Genomic DNA, 24,439 nt, shown 5'->3' with positions numbered 1-24,439 from the left:
TATTTATCCTATCTAAGTCCCTCATAATTTTGTAAACCTCTATAAGGTCACCCCTCAGCCTCAGATGCTCCAGGGAAAAAGCCCCAGCCTGTTCAGCCTCTCCCTTTGGTTCAAGACCTCCAACCCTGGCAACATCATTGTAAGTCTTTTCTGAACCCTTTCAAGTTTCACGACGTCTATCTGGCATCTTTACTCGATAACTTACTTGACTCAACTTTTTCTCAATTTGACGGGGATCACTAAATTTGGCTCTGAAGGATGTCCTACCACTGGTAACAGTACTAATATGTCATTCCCATGGGAAAACATCCAAATTTTAAAGTTTTTATCTGTCACCTGGTTCATTCTATGCTTTGCCCTCTTCAGGTGCTATTTAGCTAACTTACCTACCTGATTTAATCTCTCCCTCACCTTGGATATGTAATCCAAGTGTGAGATCTCCGACTTCGGTCGTGTCAATTTTTTAAAAATTAATTTCAAAGGCCCTCTCACTTCAGATGGGAGTAAACTGAGGAGATTCATTTGGGGCATCTCTAATGGGAAACAATACGAATGGAAGACTTTATCGTAATCATTCGGGTAATCCTGACTGTCCGCTGTTAACATGGTCTTCAGGGTCTGATGCCACCGCTTCAAGGTTCTTTGGGATTCAAGATGGTATGCTAAGCTATCCATGATTCCTTGAGCAGCTGAACAGTAAACTTAGACCCTTGGTCTGACTGAATCTCTCCTAAAGGCCCGTAAAGAAAGCTACTGACTCCCCCCCAATATTTTTTGCCTTCATACTCTACAATGGAATTGCCTCTGGGAAAATGGTAGACACATCCATTATGGTTAGCAAGTGCTGGTTCCCACTTTTAGTTTTAGGGAGGGCACCTACACAATCAATCATAACCCGAGTGCAAGGTTCTTCGAATGTGGGAATTGGCAACAAAGGTGCTGGTTTTGTTACTGCCATTTGGCACGTATGACATGTACGGCAAAATTTAACATGCCTGATGAAGAGCTTATGCTTGAAACACCGATTCTCCTGCTCCTCGGATGCTGCCTGACCAGCTGTGCTTCTCCAGCACCACATTCTTCAACCAAACTTTAACCACATCATTGTGCAGTCCAGGCCAATAGAAGTGCTTTTGTACCTTAGCTTGAGTCTTCCTCATACTTAGGTCACCACCTACTGGTAATTCATGTGCTACCCATAAGAGCTCCTGTCTGTATGCCATCGGCAACACAATCTGGTGCACTTCATCCCCTCCTCTATACTAACTTGTTGTGGTCTCCATTTTCATTTTAGGATTCTACCTTTATGATGATAATCCTCAGGATTACATTCTAATTCATTTTCTGAGGATGCATCAATGTCTATATCTTTTATCGTCTCGTCTTTCTGTTGTAAGTCCATTAGCTTTTCAGGACTAAATACTTCTGCCTGACTCTCTGTCTGTTCAGGTTTCTCCTGCACAATTCCATCAAAAGGAGGTGTCTGCTAACTGAACTTCGACTCCTTCGTTTTTCTCTTTAGTTTTTGCTTCTTGCTTGACTTGTGATAATGGGATCTGAGCATTTAACTCCTCAGTTTAGATTAGATTCCCTACAGTATGGAAATAGGCCCTTCAACCCAACAGATCCACACCGACCCTCTGAAGAGTAACCCACCCAGACTCATTTCACAACGTTTACCTTTGACTGATGTACCTAACACTGGGCAATTTAGCATGACCAATTCACCTATCCTGCACATCTTTGGATTGTGGGAGGAAACCGGAGCACCTGGAGGAAACCCACGCAGACACGGGGAGAATGTGCAAACTCCACACAGACAGTCATAGGAGTCATAAGGATGTACAGCACGGAAGTAGACCCTTGGGTCCAACCTGTCCATGCCGACTAGATATTCCAACCTAATGTAATCCCATTTGCCAGCATCTAATCCATATCCCTCCAAACCCTTCCTATTGATATATTCATCCAGATGCTTTTAAATGTTGTAATTGTACCAGCCTCCACCACTTCCTCTGGCAGCTCATTCCATACGCACACTCAACATCCTTCCGATACTTGAGATAATTTTAGTCAAAAAGATTCGGCAAGTCCTGTCACACCAACCAATCGCATTCAAGAAACAAGAATTTAACTTGTACTAATATGTGCAGTAGAATGGCCCAAAGTGGTTCATTATGTTGTTTGTGTGCCTTACCTTTAAGAGAATTTACCTTTACAATCCCAATTGCTGTGTGTATACAATGGTGTTAGTCTATTGTAGGTCTACACAAACAGCTTACAAATGCTGAAACCAGTTGCTTTGCTGTAAAATTCATAACTTAGTGTGTAGTTTACTGTTTGAAATAAACTAACCCACAGAGTTAATCGCTGATAAGCGATTAATGTTTAGACCATTAATATGGCACAGAAGAGCATTATTAACAAAACTTTGACGTGGAATCATATGAGCAGATAGTAGGACAAGTGACCAAAGCTTTTAAGGAACTTAACAGAAAACAGCAGTAATTCCATAGCTTTGGGCCTAGGCCCCCCAAGGCTGGAATTGAACCCAGGTCCCTGGTGCTGTGAGGCAGCAGTGCTAACCACTGAGCCACCATACCAACCAGTTCCCTGCTCTTCCTTTGACTTCTCCACAACAAGAGGTGTCACTCCCACCTTGGATCCTGCTAAATCATTCCCAAGAACAAACTGTATTCCTGGAACTGGCACTCTGTCAATCACTCCGACTATTACTTCCCCCGTCTTGATTTGGCTCTCCGACCTGATCGTATACAAAGGAATGCTAAATTTTTTATTAGATTCCCTACAGTATGGAAACAGGCACTTTGGCCCAACAAGTCCACACCGACCCTCCGAAAAGTATAACCCACTCAGACCCATTTCCCTAGCCTACATTTACCTCTGACTAATGCACCTAACCTACACATCCCTGAACACTATGGGCAATTTAGCATGGCCAATACACCTAACCTGCACATCTTTGTGATGGTGGGAGGACACCGGAGCAAACCCACACAGACACAGGGAGAATGTGCAAACTCCACACAGCAGTTGTCCAAGGTGGGAATCAAACCCAGATCCTTGGTGCTGTGAGGCAGCAGTGCTAACCACTGAACCACCGTGCTGCAAATTACCACTCTCTTGGGTGACCTGTCAAAAGGCAAAAACATTCATCTTTTACTATTAGAGACTGATTAGACTCTCAAAGGTGTAACTTCCTTTCCTTCTCCCTTTGTTCTTCCTGAGTAAACTTTACCCACAGGGAAGAGGTCTTTGTAGAGATTGGGCACTAACTTAATACCCAGCCTCTGCCTAGGCTGTGCACACTCCTACAGCTCCTTAGCTTTTCTTGGGGTTTTCTTCACTAATCCCACTGGCTTAGTCTCTCTTATCGTATCTTTTTCCACAGTGCTTGTTTTTCAATGACAGGCACTGTTTACATGTCCCAGCTTTCCACCATGGAAACACTGAAGCCTTTTCACTTCCTTTTTACCCTCTTGGGCTTCTTCATTCACCTATAGTAAACTATTACCAGGGTGCTCTACTCTTTGTTTTGTGGTGTATGATCTCCCCTTCTCCCAATTTCTATCCCTCACAGGATGAAATTCCTGCTGGAAGCAAAATTTTGCCTTATGCATCAATGCATATTCATCTGCCATCTCTGGCCCTCTTCTCACTTCTTGAACTTTCTATGCATCCACGTGAATTCTTATCATCTCTGGAAGTGAGTTTTAAACTCCTACAGCAGAATAATCTCTCTGAGTCTCATAGGTCTTATCTATTTTTAAGGCCCACACCCATCTATTAAAACGACTGTTTAATTCTTTTGAACTCAACATAAGTCTGACCTGGTTCCTTCTTTGTTTCTGAATTGCTGTCTATACGCTACTGGTACCTATTCAAAAGCACTCAAAACAGCCTTTTTGTCATCTGCATATTCTCTTGATCCCTCTTCTGACAGTGCTGCAAAGACCTGATTAGCTATTCCTACCAGTTTAGTCTGAACTAGCATTACCCACAAGTTCTCTGGCCACTCCATCAGCCTAGCCAATTTTCAAATGAAATAAAGAAGGCTTGGACATCTTTCTCATCAAAATGTGACAATGTTTTAACATATTTGGATATACCACTACCTTCTCCCTTCTTCATCCTGTTAACTTTCCTGACTAATTTGCAACTTCTCAAGTTCAAATTCTCTCTCTCTTTTGCTCAGCTAAGAACCTTATCTCCCTTTTTTCCTCTCTTTTTTTCTCTCTCTCTTTTGCTCTCTCTCTCTCTATCTATCTTCTAACATTGTTGTCAAAACAGCAACCAAAACTCGGGTATCCATTTCATAGCTAAATGTTACATATTTTCAATTTTCCAGTACTTTCTGGGACTGCCTCTAGTCATATCACACAGGTGTTTGTAATCTCTCAGTTCAGAACAGCATTCACAATCTCTCAAAGGTACAGTACATGCCTTCAACTTCATAACACTTGGATGTAGAATATTAAGGAGTGATCTAAGTAAGGTATTTAAGAGAGTTAGCGGATTTGATAGAATAGACAGAGAAAAAGCTATCTTCTCTGGTGAGAGGATGCAGGATGAAGAGGCATACCTTAAAGTTAGAACTAAGATGTTCAGGATTTATATCACAAAGCTTGAGCACAAAAATCTCGGCTTATACTCTAGTGCTGTGCTGTAGGAGATGGCACTTTGTGGATGCTGCATTAAAAGACATCCCACCTCTCATGTTAGATGCTGATCACCAGACACTTTTGCAGAAGAGTGGAGGACTTAGTCCAGGTGTTGTGGCTAATATATTTAATATCTCAACAAACATTACAAAAGCATTGTCTGGATTAGCATATTAGTTTGTGGAAATGTGTATGAAAATTGGCTGTTTCACACATTACAACAGCGACTTCACATCAGAGATCTTTGATGATCAACTGCTTTCAGATTCCCCTCATTGGTGAACGATGCTATTGTAAATGTAGTCTGTCTTCTCACACATGGCAGTGGAAATCTGAAACTCCTGTCCCAAAAACTATTGAGATATGATAAATTGAATATTTCAAAGCTAATTTAATTGCAGATTTAGTTTGAAGTGTTGAATGTTTATATGTTCAATGTTGATATTCTGTGCTGTGTTATCAGTGTAACTAAATCAAATGCATTAGTATTGCACTTGCATCATGTTCAATATTAAGTCAATGCCACTTAAATGTATGCCCCATTTTAAGTATTTTTTTCATTTGTTATTGATATTTTATGATCACCATTTCTCCCAGGTTTTGTAATAAACACTTTTCATGTTTAAACTTTGTGAAGCTTTAGATGTCATGAGCGTTCACAGTTCACCTCCAGTGGAAAGCTTTTGAAATACCCTTCATCTGACGTGGTTTTAATTGAGCTGTCTACCCACTTCAAATATTAACCTTCACATTTTCCAGATTTGTTAATGGTATTTACCCAGCAACAATAAAGATGTTATTTTTAACTTAAGTTTCTTGCATTTGCCCAGATAATGTCATGAAATCTTCTGGAACTTGACAGGAGTTCTGCATTATGGAAACAGAAAGGTGCACTTCTTAATGGAGCTGTATCTTAGGATTGTGTACAACTTGTAGCACGGAAACAGGCTATTTGACTGAAATGATGTATGCTCGCTCACACAAGCCATCTTCCATATTTATTTCCTTTCACTCTTTCAATGTTGTCTTCTGCTCCTTTCTCCTTCCTGAGGCTGAGAAGCACGCCAATGCAGTTGAGAGAGCATTGCGTTTTTTTTTAGATCAGATATAAACTGGGTGTTGTCTGCTTGCTCAGGTGTCTCACAAACACAACAGGCATACCCACAGAGTTGTTTGTGGATTACAGATCTGTAGCTCGTTTTTAGCTTTTGCGGATTTTAGTTGAAAAATAATCATCACCAGAGCTTTACGGTTTAAACAGTTCAGAAAATATAATTTACTGTACAACTATTGCTCAGTTATTTAAATAATAGCATTATTATCAGTAACAAATATTTATAAGTGTGCAAGAATAAATGATGGTTTTAACAATGAAGGTGACATCAGTTTGCAAAATCTTTACAAGCCTGTTATTTGAAGATTCGCTTTCTAAAAGGAGTTGAAAGCTTGGAAGTCAGAATCCATCAACTACGATAGTGTCTGTAGTAAAATACTCATTGTCTGTAAAAGTGAACTCAGCAGACTATCAGGGTTTGGAGAGGAGAGACAGCAAGTTGTTTCTTCCCCACAAGCTCTGTGGTTATGGCACTTGGAATGCCTGGACTATTTCATCAGAACAGCAGTTGATTTTTGTATGAATTCCTCACTATGTTCCCTGTGGCTGAGAATCCACTCCATTATCTCAGATCTGCCCAGTGGTAATGTTACTCAACTTGTAATCCTGAAACCCAGGTTTGGATGTTCTGGGAACATGGATTGAAATCCTGTCATGGCAGATGATGGAAATTGAATTCAGAAATTAAAAACGCTAGCCTATAGGTGACAGGTAACCACTGTTGATTATTGTTAAAAACCCAACTGATACACTAATGTCCTTTCAGGAAAATCGGTCACTCTTATCTGGTCTCGCCTACATGTGACTCCAAACAGACATCAATGGCCAATAAATGCTGACTTACCCGCCAATGTTTACATCATGAACAAACAAAAATAAGTTTGTTCATAGCCTGCCTTATGCATATTAATACTGCTATTCCAAAACTGTTGAATTGTTTTTTTCAATCGGGTGTTTAGTTGTCTAGGGCAGGGACACAGACCCCATCCACTGCTTTTTAGTTGAGGTATAATTAACTCAGCCATTAGCTTGAATGGCTCTGTTGCCATGTTGTAATGAACTAGGTACAGCTAATCAAGGCCCCAAAAAAAACATAGTCAATGAGTTTACTGTTTATTGTGGAGACATTAATTGAATTTCAAAAGATTTCTGGTGATTTCTTCCTGAGATAACTAGTCTGATCCCAATATAGTCTGGTAATCTAGAATAGTAGTCATGTGACGTCTGGGACCCCATTTTTGTAAGAATCTATCTATTTTGACGATATTTATTTTATAAGGAAAGATAATCTAATATAATTTGACAGGTAGCTTTAAAAGGTTCATTGGCACTATTTTAAAGATGAGCAGGGAGGTCTCCCTGGTATCTTGACTAATAATTATACTTCAATTAGTGCTACAGAAATAGAGTATCTGTTCATTATCGTGTTTTATTGTCACGTTATCATGTTTTCTACGCTTCAGAAAGTATCTCATTGTACTATAAAGCTCTTTGAGATGCCCATTGATCGTGAAATGTACATGTTTCTTCTTCACTTTGTGTACTTAGCCTTTCTATAATTTCACCTTTGCAATTAGCTTCAACTACTCCTGTCTTTGCCTATCCTTACAGTTGGACCGAAGGGTCTGTTTCCATGCTGTACATCTTTACTCTGTATGACACTATTTCTGCTCTTTTATTTTTGATTGCATTTGTCAATGATTTCAATTTTAAACTCTTAAAATATGTGCAGTTTACACTGGCATCTTCAGGAGATACATTCTTCTATAAAGCCAAAAGTTTTAAAGTGAGAAAGGGACTTGCATGTCTCTTTTGTGACATCCCAGAGTTCTTCACAGTCAGCTTAATGGTTTTGAAGTGCAGTCACTATTACAGTATACGGAAATGAGGCAGGAAGTCTGCACACAGCAAGACTCCAAAAGAAAGTGACCAAGTAGTCATTTTAATAACCTGTTTATCTAATCAGCCAGTTCGGAGATGTTATCTCACAGCTCTGAAGCACGTGAGACTTGAATCCAGGCCACTCTGCCCAGGAGCAGGGACACTGCCATTGCACCACAAGATGGTCCCAAGTAGTCTTTGTTTTGTAAATTTTACTTGCATTTCTAATCTACTTGTTCACAGATGTTATTATACACCTCTGGAGCAGATGGTCTCACCCAGGCCTCTCGATCCAGGGTGGAGATGGTACCATTGCACTATAAGATGATCCAAGTAGATTATTGAACGATAAGGTTCAGTCTGGACAACATGCTTATTTACTCCAAATAGTGATGTGGATCATTTGCTCATTAAGTAGATAGACCGACTCTATCAATAGCTGATTTGAAAGGCATTAACTCTGACAGTTCAGCATTTAGAATGACCTGAACTGTCCAGTTCGATTAATTATAGAGGTGAGTGGAATGAGACTTGATCCCACTACCTTCTAATTCACAAGTAAGTTGGTAATAGTGAGCCAGAGCTGTGCCAAAACATGTTGCAATGATTTTTGATCACACTTTTTTGCCAACATTTTTCAATTTGCAGGACTTATACACTTGGTTCTTAGTTCCTTGAACGTGGAGTCACAGGATAGTGTAGTGACGCTGGCGTTTACTATGTTTTCCTTTATCGGTCAGAGCTTTGAGTCTAGGAGCTGAGAGGTCATGTTGCTGCTGTACAGGACATTGGTTAGGCCACTTTTGGAATATTGTGTGCAGTTCTGGTCTCCCTCAGAAGGATGTTGTGAAACTTGAAAGGGTTCAGAAAAGATTTACAAGGATGTTGCCAGGATTGGAGGATTTGAGCCAAAGGGAGAGGCTGAATAGGCTGGGGCTTTTTCCCTGGAGCATTGGAGGCTGACAACTGACCTTTTATAGAGGTTTATAAAATCATGAGGGTCATGGCTAAGGTAACCTCTTTTCCCTGGGGTGGGGAAGTGCAGAACTAGAGGGCGTAGGTTTAGGGTGAGAGGGGGAAGATTTAAAAGAGACCTATGGGGCAACTTTTTCGCAAAGAGGGTGGTGCGTGTATGGAATGAACTGCCAGAGAAAGTGGTGGAGGCTGGTACGATTACAGCATTTACGAGGCATCTGGGTGGATATATGAATAGGAAGAGTTTAGAGGAATATGGGCCAAGTGCTGACAAATGGGACTAGATTAATTTAGGATATCTGGTCAGCATGGACAAGTTGGATCGAAGGGTCTACTTCCATGCTGTACATCTCTATGACTCTAAGGTCAAAATCAAAATTTATGTCAGTTTTGCTGTTCCATTAAGCAGTTGTGGACTTTGGCACTACAAGGTTCTGTGGAGTGTGCTTGTGATGCCTCTGTCTCTCAGATCTATTGCCATGTTGTTTTAAAATAATTTATTCATTCTCTGGCAATGGACAGTAGCACAGATAGTTATAGAATCTTACAGCACTGAGACAGGTCCTTTGATCCAACTTGTCCATGCTGACCAGATATCGTAAATTAATCTGGTCCCATTTGTCAGCACTTGGCCCATATCCCTCTAAACTTTTCTAATCCATGTATTTGTACAAATGCCTTTTAAATGTTGTTAATGTACCCACTTCAACCATTTCTGCTGGCAGCTCATTCCATATGTGTACCACCTTTTGTGTAAAAACGTCTCCCCTCAGGTTCCCTTTTATTCTTTCCCCTCTAACCTTAAACTTTTGCCCTCTAGTCCTCAATTTCCCCAACCCTGGGAAAAGGATTGAGTGCATTGACCCTATCCATGCCTCTTGTGATCTTGTACACTTCTATAAGATCCCTTCCCCCTACCTATCAGTCTCCTATGCTCTAAAGAAAGAAGTTCTAGCTTGTCCAACCTCTCCCTACAGCTCAGACCATTGAGTCCTGGCAAAATCCTTTGCAAATTTTTTTCTGCAGTCTTCCCAGTCTTTCTGTAAGATGACCAAGCGGCCTCACCAATGACCTGTGCAACTGATGAAGGCTAATGTGCCAAAAGACTCCTTCACTGCCCTGTCTACTGTGACTTTACTTTCAGAGAACCGTGCACCAGAAGTCCGAGGTCCCTCTGTTCCATTAGACTCCTTAACGCCCTGCCATTCACCATGAAACTCCCACCTGGTCTTGCACTTTGGAAAGTCAAATCCACGTATTTATCTAAATTAAACTCCATTTGCTATTTCTCAGCCCACTTCCCCAGCTGATCAAGGTCCTGCTGCAATTTCTGAGAACATTCCTCACTGTCCAGAATACCACCTATTTTAGTGTCATCTACAAACTTCTAATCGTACCTTGTACATTCTCATCTGAATCATTGATATAGATTAAAATAGTAATGTACCCAGCACTGGCACCCCGAAGTTGAAAAGTGTCTCATTAAGTATACTCTTTATACCCTAGAAAAGGGTATTGCAAAGCTATCAAAGTTCTGGGGTAGACATTCAATACACATTGCTTTTTCTCTTTTTGCTTTCCCTTGATGTTTCTTTCTGCAACGATTATAGATTGGATTAATTTTTTCTGAAGTGTAGGTGTAAACAGTCTCCTGGAGCAAACATGATTCTGTTATCGCCAGCAAATTGAAAGCTAAGGAAAAATATATTTAATTTTGGAGAAGAGAGATGTAATTTCACTGTAAACTCCTTCATATTCTGTTTGTAAACCATGGAGAGCACAGACCATTCAGGCAAACTTTTGAATCTTGCTGTCAATTATACTTGAAGCTTTGTTCTTGTCCACACAAACCTCTCTTAAGCTTTTCAAGGTGTGAAGAATAAAATTGTGTTGTAATGATGGGTGTGAGCATTTTGGGTTAGACTCCAGTCCAATAATGTCATTTTATTTTTAAAAAGCTTAATACTTAGTAATCAAATCAGAAAATATTCTCCATGAACTTTACTTGTACTTGATAACATAATCTGAATTCCCAGTGACTTCTTCTCAGCTTTTGGATATTGCCCTTCCACCCTGCAGTAATACTCAAATGAAGGTTAAAGTACGGTTAGGTAAAGGCATACTGCATAAAATTGCTGGATAAGAAATAGACATCTATCTTTAATTGCATGAAAGAAAATCATAATAGTTGTGGGCAGCAAAAAAGATCTGTGCACATGCTCAAAGTGTTCAAGAACATGAAGTTTTTCCTAAAGAGTGAGGTGATGGAGCAAGCAGTACCAATGTTCTTTGATTTGTAGAATCACAGAATTGTTATGGCATGGAAAGTGACCATTCAATCCACCATGTCTACACCAGTTAAATTTGACCAGTTGGTGGGATTTGAACCCATGTTCCCATAGCATTCGCCTTGACTTCTGGATTACTAGTCTACTGTGATTGCCATAATATCATTATCTCCCTTTAGCAAAATGATCTCCCGTGGACACAGCCTTAGAATTAGAGGGGGTCATTTCAGAACAGAAATGCGGAGACATTTCTTCAGCCAGAGAGTGGTGGGCCTGTGGAATTCATTGCCACGAAGTGCAGTGGAAGCCGGGACGCTAAATGTCTTCAAGGCCGAGATTGATAGATTCTTGTTGTCTCGAGGAATTAAGGGCTACGGGGAGAACGCTGGTAAGTGGAGCTGAAATGCGCATCAGCCATGATTGAATGGCGGAGTGGACTCGATGGGCCGAATGGCCTTACTTCCACTCCTATGTCTTATGGTCTTACTCATCTGTTCTCAGCCTTTGTGTTAAATTAAGATTTCTGTTTAGTCAAGATGTAGGGGACAATGCACTGAATAACACAATCATGCTCTTTATGAAATTAATTTGATATTATAATACACAACTGAGAGAAACCAGGATGGCAGCTGACTAAACTGTAAGGCATTCTGTTACAACTCTCATCGACAAAGAAACACACTCAGCAATAACTATTCTGGTTGGACAACGATAACGGTCCTGTTTTGGACCTGCAACCTGATGACTTATAGTACTTGTTAATCGACTAAACTAAAATTGGGATGTCTAACTTGGGAATAATTCACTTTTCAGTGTCGTATACAATCAAGATGTGGCCTACTTCAGTGTAGTAGCAACACAGATGAATGGCATACCATGAAGGAAGAAGTCAGATAAAATCTGTTATATATAAACACAATAAATATAGTTGAACATTATGTTTTTCTCTCATTGAGATTGTAATGTACATTCATGCTATATGCAGCTTATTTTAGTTGTTGTGTATGAATGGATTAAGAGCAAGCATCTGAGAAACTGATGAGACTGAAGTTTTCATGCAGTATAATCTCCTCTTGGTCACTGACTATAAAAAGATTAAGATGCTGCCCTTAATTTAGAGGGCAGTGAAATGAGAAACAAGATGACAAGCAGAAAATAGGACAGAAAATGGAGTTAGACAAAGTAAGCAAAATGATAAAAGAGAAAAGAACTCAAAGTCATAAAGTACCTTTTAATCTAATGTATCATTTAACCTACACATCGTAATGCTGTTGTTTAGAGATAGCATTATGACTCATTGCGGGGGAGGGAACTATGTTTCAGCAAAGTGAAATGACAGTTTAGAGGCTAAAAAGAAAAATGGGGAGGCATTTTTATTAAATATCCATATCTGTTTTACATCCACCCGAAAGAAAATGTGCTTTGAAAAACTTCAGATATGCTATGTTTCTAGACTTTGCATGATACCTCCAAACCTCTATGTGTACAGGAAAGATCTGATCAATATCTGGTCAAAGTGGTTCCATTGTATTCATTTTCTACAATCTGATAAATGGAAGAGTAATGGTTTTCACACATTATTATTTTGCAGTTGCTTCTACTATAGCAACAAGTATTGCTTTAAAAATTCAAATTAAAATTTGTTATTGCAATGTCTTGAGAAGTTGAAGATTTTGTATATGGGACACCCTGTAATGTGGGTGTTTGATTGTGTTTTTAATACTTCCAAAATCAGCTTTATGACTTTGTAAAAGTGATTGCTAAGCGATGTCATTTATAGTTCTGTCAGGGAACAACAAAATAGCAGTATCTTCATATTTGGATCGTCTTGAGAAATTCACCATGATATTCTAAGTCACTTTTATTTTGAAGAAATTGTGCCTAAAAGACTTTGAGGGGGTGTGGAGGTTGTAAGGGCATGTGGTTGCTATGGTACTGGATACTGATATAGCTACCTACGTTTGTCTTAGAGCTCTGGTTGGTAGGAGGCCATTCTTTGGAACGGAGCTGTATATTCTCAATTAATATTTCAAACCACTGGATCACTTGGTTCACTTATGTTCATTTACAAAAATGTTGAAAATATATTTCAGAAGATAGCAAAGTACATTTTGACAATAATTTTGATGACAAAAGCAAAAAAAAAAGAAAAAATAAACTTTGATGGTAAACTTGCGAGTAATATCAAGACGGATGACAAGAGCTTCTTTAAATTTACAAAGAAGAGAGAAAGCGCAAGTGAACATCAGACCCTCCGAGAATGAGGCTGGGGAAATAATAAAGTGTCTGGGAGTAGCAGAAGAGTTGAATAAATACTTTGCATCGGTCTTCACTGTAGGTTACTGATAGTATCCCAAAATATTCAAAGGCCAAAAGGGAGTGAAGGAGATAAGTATAACAGATATTACTAGAGTAATAGGGAAGCTATTGGCAATAAAGATCAATAATTCCCCTGGACCTGATGGGATGCATTATAGGATATGAAAGGAAGCAGTTACAGATAGTGGATGCATAGTAGTAATTTTTGGAATTCTTTTGATATTGGAAAAATCCCAGAGAATTGGAAAACAGTTAATGTAACATTTTTTATTTAAAACAAGGAGACCAGAAAAAAGTCTAACTGTAGGCTAGTTAGCTTAATGTCTGTTATTGGGAAAATGGTGACGTCTATTAGCTTGTAATAGCAGAGCATTTAGGAATACATAACATGAGCTGTTTGACAGACCAGTTAAGCAGCAGCCTGACATGGTCATGACAGTGTCCTAGACACCACCATTACAATCCCTGGATATGTCCTAAATGACAGGCAGGATTGGCCCTGCAGAGGTGACAGTTTCCCGAGAAGTCCTCAACATTGACTCTGGACATCATACAAACTCATAGCATCAGGTCAATCATGGGCAAGGAAACCTCCTGCTGTTTATCACCTGCCATCCTGCCACAGCTGATGAGTTAGTATTCCTCCTGGTAACAACACTTGGAGGAAGCACTGAGGGTGGCAAGACCACAGAATGGGTGAGGGATTTCAATATTCACCACCAAGAGTTGGTTGGCAACAGCATTGCTGATTGAGCTGTTCAGGTCCTAAAGGACATACTGTGGCCTGAGGGGAAAAACATACTTGTCATCATCCTCACCAGTCTACTTGTGGTAGATGCCAAGACGATATTGGTAAGAGACTGTCACAGTCCTTGTAGTGATGGAGTCCCACCTTCAAACTGACAATACCTTATCATATTGTGAGGCACTATCACCGTGCTAAATGGGACAGACTTCAAACTCAGATTAGATTAGATTAGATTCTCTACAGTGTGGAAACAGGCCCTTCGGCCCAACAAGTCCACACCGCCCCTCTGAGGAGAAACCCACCCAAATCCATTCTCCTACCCTATATTTACACCTGACTAACACACCTAACACTGGGCAATTTAGCATGGCCAATTCAACTGACCTGCACATCTTTTGGGTTGTGGGAGGAAACCGGAGCACCCGGAGGAAACCCATGCAGACACAGGGAGAATGTGCAAACTCCACACAGACAGGCGGGAATCGAACCTGGGACGCAGGCGCTGTGAGGCAGCAGTGCTAACCACTGAGCCACCGTGCCGCCCTGTGTTACCAAGATGCTGTCAGCATGTCTCCTGACCCATCAGAGGCCCAAACACCCTGAACCATTGCTGCACAACCAATAATCAGTGCAGAAAGTCACACAGTGCTGGTCTGAGGGTAACTGATGAGCTCCTATGTGACTGCTTGGAATCGATGGACTCGTCCACATTCAAGAACCCAGCAGCCAGTCCAAATGAGCATGCCACTCCTGTTACAAACTTCAGTAAGTATGTCGAGGTCTGCTTGCCAAAAAACTTAATCAGTGTTCCCCAACGGGAAACCATGAGTGAACTAGGAGGTCTACTCCCTACTGAAGTCCAGTTCTGAGGTGTTCAAGTCAGGTGATCCTGTCGTATACAGGAAATCTAAGTACAATCTCTCAAAGCCATTAGGGATGCCAAGAAACAAAAGCAGACTAAACTGGAATCCCAGACTAACCACACAAACACATGTCGATTGTGGCAAAGCTTACACGATACAGTAGGATGCAAAGCAAAGTCAAAAAGAATCGCTGGCAATAATGCATCCCTCCCCAGTGAGCTCAATGCATTCTCATTTGAACAAGTCAGTGAAATGATGTCATCTGCCCTGACAGCCTGGGGTGCACTTGTACTCTGTCACCACTGCAGATGTCAGGTCAGTCTTCTTGAGAGAACCCCTGGAAAGAGACTGGCCTGGCTGGAATCCCGCGTGGACCAGCTGACAGGAGTATTTGCAGACGTCTTGAACCCCACCATACTGCGATCTGAGGTCCACACCTACTTCAAGAAGACCACTATCATTCCTGGTGCCAAATAAAAATCAGGCAGCATGCCTTAATGACTACTGGCTAGTGGCTCTGGCATCCACTATTATTGAAGTGTTTCAAGAGATTAGTAGTGGCACACATCAACTCCAGCCTCTCAGATTGCCTTGATCCACTATAATTTGCCTACGTCGCAACATGTCCACAGCAGATGCCATCTCCCTGGCCCTACACTCCTCCTTGGAGTATCTGGATAACAAAGATACCTATGTCAGACTCCAATTATTGACTTTAGATCAATGTGAGGGAGAGAGACTGAGTGTGCGGCGGGTTGTAGAGAGTGTGTGTGTGTGTGTGTGTGAGGGGGAGAGTGAAAGAGAGAGTGTGTGGTAGAGGGGTGGAGAAACTTAGGAGGTCTGGCACTATCTATAGAGAAAAAAATCACAACATTTCAAAGGGTTCACCTCTCTCTCTCTCTCTCCCTCTCTCTCTCTCTCTCTCTCTCTCTCTCTCTCTCTCTCTCTCTCTCTCTCTCTCTCTGTCTCTCTGTCTCTCTCTCTCTCTGTCTCTCTACAGATACTGTCAGACCTCCGAAGTTTTTCCAATGCTTTGTTTTCCTTTCGCATCTCCGGCATCCACGGTTCTTTGTTTTATGTTAACATGCACTTGTCCTGTTTCACAGCTATTAGCTAGACATGTTTACAATCCTTTTTGTTTGAAGACTAACAGCTTCCCTGGAGTTATCCATATTCTAGCAACATTTAAACAAAGGATCTTCGCATAATTTGAATTTGTCCTTTTTATCGCTTCTCAACATGTTCTTGGCTTAGTCACCATAATTTGCCACTGTGTTATATACAAAATATAATTTTAACCAATACATGGAAAAATATGACAACTAAGTTCTAACAGTGCTATACTATAATAAACTCAAGTCATACAAGATGATCTTCAGGATGGTATCAGTACATGTTAACTCCATGCCTTTTATGTTTGGAATATGTTGTAGTTTGTTTTCTTTCCAATATTTGCTGAGGTCCTATTATTAACTTGCTGAGTTTAGCATGGAGTGGCTCCAGTTAGCTCATTGCCTTATCGTTCTCAGAAAGAAGCATTCAGCCCAGCGTTTTACAAGTCCAAAAAAGAATTGCCAGTGCCAACTCAAACTACAGCGATCAAAGTTGGCTCTAAGGATCTGGATAGACACAATTCAGTTGGTAGTGGGCAAACCTATAATAGCAACCTGGGAGAATTTTGTTAATTAGCAATAATACTGAGGGGCCACAGCCACATAAGTGTCTTAGGACTGGTTGGAAAGATTTCACTGCTGCCCAAGATAGTCCTGCAGCAGGTCAGATGGCTTCCAGCAGTGGTGGTAGATCATGATTCAAAGGATAAGACCCAGCAGCAGAGCAGACATGTTTAATATGTTGAAGAGCTGTACTGAGTTTTTGAAGTGTATAATTGGGAACATTTCTGTTCTTATATAATATAAAGATAATCAAGATATATACAAAATAAAACCAGAATGATTTAGAAGAACAATGTAAGAGGAGTCATTACAGTATGTTTTTTTTGGAATTCTAGACTTTGAGCAAGTATGCAATTATCCAGTCAATTGTTGGCTTGTAATAAATAGCTGAAATTGAGAAAAAAAAGTACACTGTAAAGTCACTACAATATTTTGGCAAGATTCCAAAAACAACTTCTATAATAATTAGAAGCAGACTTCTCTGTAATTATCTTGTGACTTGGAACATGTGATTCTCTTCTTCAGATGGTTTAGTGTTTCTTCAAGTGAACAATGCAGACTCTCCTCATTTGCCAACTACCAGCAACCCCTCAAATCCTATTAAGTTTGGCCACTGTTTTAGATCTGATTAAAAAATACATGCCTCTATTTTCAATGCTCTTTCCTATGTGACCCTTTATAATACAACTCTCAGAAGACCTGGATTCTTACACTAGAAATAACTTTAATATGTCAAGCATAGAATCATAATCATTTACAGTACAAAAGGAGGATATTTAGTTCCTTTGTGCCTGTTCTGGCTCCATGTAAAGCAATCCACTCAATCCCAGTTTACTAATCTATTCCCATAGCCCTTCAAGTTTATTTCCTTCAAATACTCCTCCAATCTGCTTTTGAAATTATTCATAGCCTCTGATTCCAGCACCTTTGTTGGCAGCAAGTTGCAGCTCATTACCACTTCCTGCATAAAAATAGTTCTATCTCGTATTCCTCTGGCAGAGCTTGCCCAAAACCTTAAACCTATGTGCCATGGTCCGTGTATCATCTGCAGTATTTTCTTATCTGTGTTATCCAAATCTATCCTAATTTTGTACATGTCCATCATATTGCCCCTCAGTTTGCTTGACCCCAAGGAGAACCAATCCCAGCTTCTCCAACTGAACCTTGTGACTAAGATTCCCAATCCCTAGAAGGATTGTTGTAAATATCCTCTGTGCTCTGTCCAGGACCCCCTCATCCTCCTCACATTGTAAAGTTGTGTGGCAATCAGAACTGTACATCCTATTTTCATTGGATCCTGCCTGACCAGAGCTTTTATAAAGCCTCAGAATAGCCTCCCTGTTTTTGTACTCAATGTCTCTATTTATGAAGCCCAAGATCCCCACTTGTTTTGCTCAGCTTTCTTTCAATATTTTGCCAATTTCAAAGATCCATGCACATGCAACCACACATCCCAATTCTTCTGTACCTGCAAATTCTTTAAAGCTGTGCCCATATTGTCCATACTGACATCCCTTTACCTATGGTAAAATGCATCACCTCTCACTTCTCTGTATTAAATCAGTGAATCTGCTGCCACCACACGGAAGGTAGTGTGCACTCTTGATGTCATCAGTGTATGCCTGCTATTGGAAGTCTTTGCCCACTCTGTCCATTGATGTATTGACTTCTGTCCTGGTCAGTGCTGTACTGGCATCCTGCTTCCTACCGTGTTCAATAAGGTTGCCTGTCTGAATAAAGCTGATGCACTTATTCTGTCATACCTCTATCGAAGGATGATTTGTAAGATAATGGCAAGCCCCTTCCACTGTCACCATACCAGTATCTTTCAGCAACCTGAGATGGCAGTCACCCAAATCAGAAAGCCGCCCACTCTAAACATAGTTAATCTTTTCAGTACCTTCTGCGCCTCAATTTTCACCCTATCCATTACATCTGCCAACTGTTCTTACTGATGTTTTGTCAGGTTCCTTTTCCTTAATAAAATACCATTATAAAGTAGTCATTAAGTATTCAGGATTTGTCCTTCACCTATCATCACACATCATCTTCTTTATCTTCTTAGAAGACTCATTCCAACGTATACTAGCCACTTACTTTTTATATGCTGATAGAAAATTTTTGGGTTCTCTTTTATATTAGGGGCCATTCTATTCTCATATTTTCTATTTGCTAGTTTTAATTTCTTCTGTAATATTCCTCTCCGTCTATTGGGTTTGACCTGGTTCCCTTGTGAATATTTTACTTGACATACATCAGGCACCCTCTTGTTAAAAAAAAATTCTTCTTTTTTTTTTGATCTCACTTTGAATCCTAGTTTTATGTCACCCCCACCACCCTTTATCTTTATTGGAATTTACCTAGTCTTTATTGGAGCATGTCTTCCTCCAAGACCACTTGTTATGGCTTTTCCTGTCAGTTTAGTTGGTAGAAACTAATTATCATAGCGATCTGTAATGGTGAACGTAAAACCACTGAATTGTCATAAAATCTGCCAAGTTCACTAAATTCCTTTAATGAGAGAAATCTGCAATCCTTATGTGATCTAGGCTAAATGTGATTCCAGGCCCACTGCATTCATTGTATCAAAAAACACTATTTCAGTCTTTTGAGAGTAAATATGAATTACCCATCCTGTATCAACCTAGATATCAGACATGGACACACAAAAATACTCTTAGGCTAGTTGATTCTGCAGAATCCTCCTTTGTCCTATTTTGGGGCCTAGTGCCAACATTTGGAGAGCTGACCCACAGATGAGACAACCAATTGCCTAACAAACCTAGCATACTATGGACATTTTTAAACTTTTAATTCCAAAATATATTTCTTAAGAGGACAGCTCTACAGGTGTAAATTCAATGCTATCTGGCAAATACCTGTATGGGACCAGTGGGATACCATACCTGTTGAATGTCAGGGAAACTTCAAACTGTGAGAGTGGTGCATTGAAAAGAGAGGTTTTCATGTTTTGCCCTCCTTGGAATATGCAAGAAAAGTAGTTAAAAAACCTAGTCTATGTATGCTCGTGGAGGGAGTTGTGCTCATGAACTGAGACACCTATCTGCAGTAGAATGAATTTGAATGCTAGCGTGCTATGAAGGTCAGAGTTATAGACTCGTTCTTAGTGAGAGAAACCAATTAGCTAACAAGTCAGCCAAAAGAAACAGGGCAACAGAAAGAACAATCAGACCTCAGGGTGCAGGTTCATTGTTCCTTGAAAGTGGAGTTGCAGGTAGATAAGATAGTAAAGAAGGCATTTGATTTGCTTTTGTTGGTCAGTACATTGAGTATAGGAGTTGGATGGTCATGTTATGGCTATACAGAATATTGGTTAGGCTACTTTTTGAAGACTATGTTCAATTCATAGAATCCCTGCAATGTGGAAACAGGCCATTTGTCCCAACAAGTCCACACCGACCCTTCGAAGAGTAACCCACCCAGACCTATTCCCCTACTACTTTATATATACCCCTGACAAATGCACCTAACCTACACACCCCCGAATGCTATGGGCAATTTAGCATGACCAATTCACCCAACCTGCACATCTTTGGACTGTGTGAGGAAACCGGAGTACCCAGAGGAAACCCACACAGACACTGGGAGAATGTGCGAACTCCACAAGACAGTCGTCCAAGGTTGGAATCAAACCTAGGTTCCTGTGAGGCAGCAGTGCTAATCACTGAGCCACTGTGCCACCCTGGTCTCCCTGCTATAGGAAAGATGTGAAACTTGAAAGCATTCAGAAAAGATTTGCAAGCATGTTGTCCAGTTTGAAGGGTTAGATCTATAGGGGGAGGTTAAATAGACTGAGGCTATTTTCCCTGGAATGTTGGAGACTAAGGGGTGATCTTAGAGGTTTATAAAATCTCTTGGGGTGAATAGCCAAGGTATTTTTCTCAGGATAGGGCTGTCCAAAACTAAAAGGCATTATGCTTAAGGTGAGAGGGGCAACTTTTTCATGCAGATGGTGATGCATGTATGCCAGAGGACGTGGTAGAGGCAGGTCTAATTACAGCATTCAATGGGTACATCAGTAGGAAGGGTTTAGAGGGATATGGGTCAAACGCTGGCAAATGTGACAGATTAATTTAGGAATATCTGTTTGGCATGGATGAGTTGAACCGAAGGATCTGTTTCCATGCTGAACAACTCTATGACTCTCTTGGTCTGATGATGTCAGCTAACCTCTGTCAAAAGCAAAAAGGAGAAAAGGAATTTAACTAACCACAAAGCCAAAAATCCTGAATTCCTCTGTTCAAGTATTAATGTTCCTCTATCTGCTGTTTGCTGAAAGAGACTCATCTGTATATCTTCTTTTACCTCTTGGACTTGCAGTTTAGGAATAAGAAGTATGTGTGTTGTGTTGCTAATTATTTTTGTTTATTAATTAATAGCCTCAAAGTTGTTAAACTCAGTTGGCACCTTTTTTAAAAAATGAGTTCATTTGGTTTGTGAGAAAGGTCTTAATGGAGGAGGGATTCTTTTTGTTGCAGCCAACTGAAAAGATGAGTGAATACAGTAGGGGTAACCCGTTTATCTCCCCTCACCTAGGAGCTTGGTGATTTAGGGCCTCTATCTGAAGGGAACCCTCAATGGGGAATCTCGTCTGTGATTTAGTTGGAAAAACAGACTGTTAGAGATAGCACTAGATTTATTATTGAAGTGCACTTTGAGTGAAATTGAGACTTTCTTTATTGCAGAGAAAGGAGCTAGCTGTATGGTGAGTCTTTAGTAAGTGCTTAATAGAAATGTCCTTGAGTGTGAACATAGAATACAACTTGGTGGTAAAGTGAATAAAATATGTAAAAAGTAATATAAATAAGTGAATAATAAAATTAATTAAAACTCTTTAAAGATGATAGAACAGGTGATGAATCAAAGCTGCAGCATATGGAAGCTCTTGGACACCATTGTGATCCAAGGTGCATATTTTGTGAGCTGGAGGCAGAACTGCAGATACTGCAACGCATCAGGGTGGGTGAAAGGTACTTGGATTCTTTATACCAGGAGGAAGTCATGCCACTTAGTATGGAGTCTACTCATTTGGTCAGTGATCAGGGACAGCAGGGTGTGATTGCAAATGAGGCACAAGAAACATTCCAGTGATGGCTATAAATCAGGAGGAAGATGGAGTGTGGAAGCTATGCAGTTACAATCATGAGGGAAGTGCGATGAGGCAAACTGATGGAGCTGTGGGCTGACAAGTCTCTGGGTCCAAATAGATTTCATCCTAGCGTCTTAAAAGAGGTGGCTAATGAGTTAGTAGATGCATCGGTATTAATTTTCTAAAGTATCTTCAACTCACAAAATATTCCATCAGGCTAAAAAGTAGCAAATGTAACCAGAAAACAGGAAACTATAGGCATGTTAGCTTGATGTCTGTCATAGGGAGATAATCATTAAAAGGTTGTAGCTGGGCACTTAAATAAAGTCAAGGTAATTGGGAAGAGTGACATGTTCCAGGTAAAGAAAAGTTGCCCAGAGGACCACAGGGTTGCTCTCTCCCTATACAGAGCCGACTGGTAGTGAGTATAACCTGAGGGTTACAGTGTCTCAGGCAAGGAGCAGTCAATACATTAAAAATAAGTGGATGGATGTTTTGCAAAGAACAAGTGCTAAATCAGTCTCTAATTTTTCACCAAAGTTTGTGATACAATTTATGAAGTTGATGCTGGTTATATAAACCTCTTTCTGTGGTAGTAAATGATTTGTGCAGTTATGGAAACTACTCATTTATTTCATTTTTGAGTATAGAGCAAGATACATGAAGCATCATGTTTGTATTTGTTTAATTTCGGTGACAGCTGATAATTGCAGTCTGCAATGATAGCTTACAACTGACGATGCATAACTTTATTTTCCTGCCATCACCTTGGACTCCATAACTGTTGCTGCACTATGTAATGAAGTCCAATAATTACTACTTCCAACTGAACATTACTGAACTCAAACTAAACCATTTAGTTTTCAGTAAAAACTGGTTTGAACCAGCGTCCATCTCTTTCCTTAAAACTCAGTCAGGAGATAACATGATAATATGCTTGCTTGGTGACATACTTGGTTCTCATCTCCAACCATCACTGAGACTATTTCCACTGTGGAGACATCATCCACCTATACCACTAGCACACCCCCAGTTTTGTGCATTTATCAACTTGAGAATTGATTTTTCTAATACTGTCCTTACCAGCTGCATCAGTTCCACATGCTGCCAAAAATTTAAGAATTCTGAGCATGCACTAGGAATTCTTTTCTAAACCTCCTTCCTACAAAACCCTTTTCAAAACATGGCTCTTCAATCATTGTCTCTTCTAAATTCCTGTTTAGTCTTCGATTCCATTTCTCCTAAAAGCAGGACTGTGATAATTGACGTTGAAGGTACCAAACCAGTCTCGGGTCCTGTAACTGTATTGGCAACTCTAGTTGATATTGGCATTTAGTGTTTGCACAATCACGGAGCCAAGCACTAACCTTGTTGGTGGCTAGATGTAGTACTTGAAGGCTGTCTTCCGGTTTTGTCAGCAAATACTATTTGACATTGAGAGTCATTGTTTGGACTGCACCATAGCTATAACAATGTCACAGATGTTGAGGTGCTGCACAGAGGTCCTGACCTTCTAGAAATGGTTTAAGAGGGTCCACTGTCAAAGACTATGATACAAAAGTGTTTTCTGGTGAACATTTCGATTGCACTGTAGGTTCGCAGCAGTTACTTCTTGATATGGTAAATGTAATCATTTGGGTGGTTGAAGGAAAAGGGACATCTGGCGTTCTCAAGACGTTGAATATGGGCGAGCGTAGTTTGTAGTTAATCTTCTCCAGTATTTTGCCTGTTGAGTTACTCTGCTGCTTTGGGGAAGTGGGGGCATTGATATTGCACAGATCTGGAGCCAGGAAAGGAGACTAGATTGAAAACTACCTATTTATGATTTGTTTTAACGAGTTGAGTGTGCATAAATAAATTTAGTGTTGTTAGATTGATACCATACTTCAGAGCAGAGTTCTGTATTTGTATATGTGATGGCTAGAGGACAATCCTTCAGGTTTCTACCTGTACGCACCATGGGATATTTCCTCCATCACAGATGATCAAGTTTTCAAAGTTTAAATGCATTGCAATACATTTTATATTGTCATCTGATAATAAACTGATTGATGTTTTGTCCATTTTGGTTCCCAGACATTTACCTTGTAATGGTTAAGACACACTGAAGATCTGTGATCTAATGGACACACCTGAAAGGTCTGACTTTGATGAATGATGATTGAAGAGCTACATTTCATATGGTATGTTGTAATTTTCTTCTGACTATTATATTTCTACTGCAATTATTCACCAGTGATCCACTGTTCAATTGTTAGGATTTACCTTGGTGCTAGTAAAACCTTTAAAAGCAATATAAAGTCAGCGAGTTATGCTAAAACTGCAGCATTGTTGACTTTCTATTTAACATCTTAACATTCTTGGGATTTGAAGCAAAGATTTGTATGTGCAGCCTTCATTTGTAACCTGAAAACAACAACAGTGTTACTAATCTCATAGAATGTGAATTGATATTAAACTAAATTTGTAAGGAGATTTCAGTTATCTGTAAGAATAAACAGGGTGGTTATGGGTAGGGGATTTTAACTTTCCAAATGTAGTCTGGGACTGCCATAGTGTTGAGGGTTTAGATGGAGAGGAATTTATGATTTCCTTCCACAAGATTTTCTGATTCAGTATGTGGATGTACCTACTAGAGAGAGTGCAAAACTTGACCTACTCTTGGGAAATAAGGCAGACTGAGGTGTCAGTGGGGGAGCACTTTGGGGCCAGCAACCATAATTCTATTAGTTTTAAAACAGTGATTTGAAAAGGATAGACCAGATCTAAAAGTTGAAGTTCTA

The 24,439-nt window shown here is 40.1% G+C and overlaps 1 protein-coding gene across 9 annotated transcripts in view; it reads left to right on the top strand.

The window, feature by feature from the left end:
• The window catches only part of atxn1a (ataxin 1a), a 375,415-nt gene that overhangs the window by 195,411 nt on the left and 155,565 nt on the right, over positions 1-24,439 (top strand). For all 9 annotated transcript variants that reach the window (XM_087978653.1, XM_043719063.2, XM_043719064.2 and 6 more), the window contains one exon: positions 23,733-23,839. The gene's annotated coding sequence lies outside the window, so the exon portion shown is untranslated. The remainder of the gene's footprint in view (positions 1-23,732; positions 23,840-24,439) is intronic.

The sequence above is a fragment of the Chiloscyllium plagiosum genome, unplaced genomic scaffold (assembly GCF_037043375.1).
Source record: "Chiloscyllium plagiosum isolate Xiang-an unplaced genomic scaffold, Cpla_swu_hap1 HiC_scaffold_34, whole genome shotgun sequence".
Classification (NCBI taxonomy): Eukaryota; Metazoa; Chordata; class Chondrichthyes; order Orectolobiformes; family Hemiscylliidae; genus Chiloscyllium; species Chiloscyllium plagiosum.
The sequence above is the reverse complement of the archived record's forward strand: the minus strand, read 5'-3'. Positions and strand labels throughout refer to the sequence as shown.